We start from the raw sequence: 4,339 nt of genomic DNA on the forward strand, positions 1-4,339 counted from the left end.
TGCCGCCCCTGTGACCCGGTTCCGGATAAGCGGAGGAAAATGGATGGATGGATGGATGGATAGATGCATTCCTTATTTCATTCACTGCAGCATTAAATGTTAATGGTCATTTATCAGCTTTTCGAGAGCCTGACAAGCAATGAATTTAGTTATTTCTGGTGGTGCTCACATCTTTTCTGTGGGAGCTAATCCCCCACAGCACCTCCAGCAGTGAACTGCAGTGTTGAAGCATTTCTGTGAGAAATAGGCTGTGATATCTGTGGATCTTTACAGCTGTCAGGCTTGTAAATTCAATTAAACGTTTGTGTGCATGTTAACAATTTAAAGACTAAGATTATTCATATTTTTATATTAATGGATCATATGACTATTTGCATGTGAAAGGCGTCACTCGTCGTAACAAACATCTAGAGAGTTATTGCAGAGCTTTTGAAAGGAGCTTTCAGCTCATTTGTTTGGCTTTATTGCCCACAATGTTTAAAGCTGCTGCTTTTTGTTTGTTTGTCTTAGTGATGGTCTAATACTTTTTGTTTAGATTCAGTGCACTTCATTCAACCTATGTAAGAAGAGAACAGGAAAGTCAACAAACAGAAGGTAAAACAATAAATTACAACTCTGATTTATTACATTAATTGTCTAGTAACAGCACAATGTTACTTAACCATAAAATAAACCATTAAATGTAAATGTAAATGTCTGGAGCAAGCTCAAATTATACTCTCCCAGTTCAGCCTGGTTAATTATTTCCTTTTTTGTTATGTGCTTCATTTTACTCATTTTAGGTTTGTTGGAGGCCTCTTAGGCTCCTTTCAAAAGAAGGCACTTCATTGTTTAAAGGGGAAAAAACAAACCAAAACATTTAGCTTTACGTTTGTAGCTCCACTTCTGAGACAGCACATTGTTTAGTTTGCTCTATTTGCAATATTTTGGAGTGTGATGAATATTACACATCTACAGGTCTTGTTAGCTGTTCCACCTTCACATTTCTCTAGAGAGTATCATACTTTTGAAGAGTGAAATGGTTAGATTTAGTTGCGTAGGGGACATGGACTGAGTTTTCCACTATCTTCCACTTCCAGGTTTCCTACCTGAATTCCACCCATCGCGTCACCGGTTACAGTATCCCACTGGGAGTAGAGTAACCAGACCTGAGGATGTAATCTTAACAAAACCTGCAGCAAGACTAAATTCTCTGTTTGTGCTGCGCCACCCGTGGCTTTAAAGATTCGCTGTGCTGCAGAACAAATGACAAAGAACAAAGGACCACATTTCTTACACACCACCAGCACCAGTTTTATTGTAAGATAAAAGCTGTTCATCTGTTAGTCAGCTGTTTTAAAAAGCTTTTACTGCCATGTAGTTTCAAAGGAGAGAGAGGGTGAACAGATCCCTTTTTTTTCTGAAGAGTTGATGGCTCCAGAATCACACATTTGTTTGCTACTGGAGTATGATGGAAAAGGCAAAAACTTGCTTGCAAGCATAATCATCAAGTAAGTCTGTCATCTGGGCAAAGTTAGTTTACTTTATAACATGTTAATAGATGCTAAATAATTACATATGAATGCCTAGTAGGTATTTGTTGTACAGTAATTTAATTTTGTGTTTATTCAGGGCTTTGACCAATATTCTTTGCTCATTGTAAAGTTTCTCTCACTCAGACCTCGCATGCTTTCTCTCTCTCCACTAATGTGCCGTGTATCTTTCACACTTGAAGATCCCGGAGCTCATCCCAGGACGCGTTGCTTATAGGCTAAATTGGAAACTCAAGCTTCCCATGCTGACTCATAATCCATTGTCTGCTCACTCTTACACACATGGTCTCAAAAGTGCCACATGTAGGAGCAGACAGACAGATACAGGCAGGCTCACACACTGACTCCCTCTCACCTTTGTGCACAAGTCAGATGAGGTGAAGTTGTCACCTTGATGGAAAAAAATCTATTTCAGAAAGCTTTTAGGGCAGGTGTGGGAGTCCCGTACCTGCTGCTCAGATCCATACTACTGCCTGAGGCTAAAAGGTGCTCTTTTGACCGCCATCCAACTGGAAAATGCTCCTGCCAGCCTCTCTGTCATTGCCACGCACACACACATACACAATGTCACTTAAACACTGTGGAGCTTTTAAAAGAAGCTGTGCATCATCTGTGATTCTTTCCTCCTGCAGAAACACCATCATTCTTCATGAAAACATTTGCAGAACAGTAAACTGACAAACTCTGCCCTACAGAGGTGCACTGGTATTGTACACCTCTCAGTGTAGGTATGAGATGGGCTTGTTTGAATTATGAATGAGTAAACATCTGGGGTCTATTTATAGAGCACCTCTGCTCTGACAAACATCGTCATTCCTCCTAAAATTTACAATAGTTCTCTACAGAGTTCTTCTAAACCAGCATAGCTGTTTGCTTCAGGCCCCAGATACTAAGAAGCCAAGGATCAGGTAGGCCTTCCATCTTCACCGGCTGTAGGAGATATCCTTTGACATTTTCTTCACATTATAAACACAAAGGCTTTCAGGAGAAAGCCAGTGATGTGTTGAAACACCAAAGCCATTTTACACTTGGATGGAAATCTGACTATAGAGATGCTTTGATTCATTATTTGCAATTGAATATTCAGTGCATCTTGCTCATGTATATTATACATGACATAGTGATATTGCATTACATTAGTGACCTCATGAAGGCAGGCGCAGTAAATAAAAATAGAAACAAATCTTTGAAGGTAATCAAAAACTGTATTTTATACCACTTTGCTGTTGTTAATGTGGTCAGTGGTTCCTTTCTTCTCCAACATGGTCATTTTAGAAGGTGTCATTCAGAATAAGATATAGCATTATGCATTGGAGACGTCCCTGGTAGGCTAGTGGTGAAGGTGCAGTGCTCTCGCCATGGTGTCCCAGGCTGTGTCAGGAAAAGCATCCGGCGTAAAACACGTGCCAAATGTCAACATGTGAGTCGTCAGTGTGACTATTCGCGACCCCTAAACGGGAAAAGCTGAAAGTGACTTTCTTCTATTGTGTGCCCAGCTATATGTAGCATATAGGATGGAACTGATGTTGACATCTTTGTGTGTGTATATGTTAAAATGAAAAATGATCAAGTGTTACATTATAGCTGTTACATCCCAGTCCCACTCCTCACAGCATGGTCTGGTACCTTCTCAGTACCTATTAACACGAGACCACTCCCACCTACCAGTTCCTTTCCCTCCTACTTTTCTCAACTGAATGCGAGCATGCAGAAAAATAAGACTGGTTTCTCATTTGGCCTCTCAGACATTCAAGGGTAGTTAATGGTGAACCCAAAACAGTCCTGACAGCATCGAGAAAAAAAACAAGTTTGAGCATTGCTGCCCACGTTGCAGGAGATGAAATGTCTGCTGTATCTAATGTAATTCTGCATAAAAGTTGATGTGTTCAGTCCAGCTTGGGAGCAGCTTGTAGGTACACTTTCTCTGGGATAAAACTGACCTTTAAGTGCATTAAGCTGGTGTTCACTTGCCACTGTAGAGGCACCATCTGTGTGGCTTTTCCTCGTCACTAGCCTTGAGTTTGGGGAGAGCAGCTGTCTGGAGGGGGGAGGTTGAGCAGGGTGAACAGGGTTTGAACACTCACAGTGTTTTCAAGAGAGGACACTCCTCACCTGAATCCACACTGACAGGTTCCCTCCTGGCCAGAGGGCTGTGCAGGCTCACTGGCCTTTCTTCTCATTGATTTTTCTGCTTGTTTGACATTTCCTGCCATCTCTCCTACAGTATCAACCCTTTCACTTGTCATATTCTGCAGTCTGACTTTCAGGATAGTCTTTATTTAATCCAGAAGGCTGCACTGTATCACTGGTGTTCATCCACTGTGTACATCTTGAAAATAAACTGTTGCACATGTACGTGAGTTTTGGTTTCTGTTTTCACATCCAATTGATTTAAATGTCTCTCTGGTCTAATTTTACTCCTGCATAATATTGTCAATATGCTTTATATGTATATTTAAAATACATTTTGGTAACAATCATAGCTATTTCTATCTGCAGCTGTCTGGTCGGCATGACTTATAGAGGCGTAACTGGATGCATTATATTACATTGCTACATGTGCAGCCCCCATCTTACAGACAGGAGACATACTGTATGGAAATTATGAACTCTCGCTTTCATAATTTAGTCACTAAAATCTGTCTTCTAACTCTCCAGATTTACACACTTATCTGTCATGAAGTATCCGATATACAGTATATCTTTATTTTAGAAGCTTTACACTAATTCTTCACAATGTCACAATGTACACAATGAATGAATTTGAATGAATGTATTTTTTCCTTTTTCCCTGTTAATATTATTTA

This window comes from Monopterus albus, unplaced genomic scaffold, assembly GCF_001952655.1.
Source record: "Monopterus albus unplaced genomic scaffold, M_albus_1.0 scaffold409.1, whole genome shotgun sequence".
Taxonomy (NCBI): Eukaryota; Metazoa; Chordata; class Actinopteri; order Synbranchiformes; family Synbranchidae; genus Monopterus; species Monopterus albus.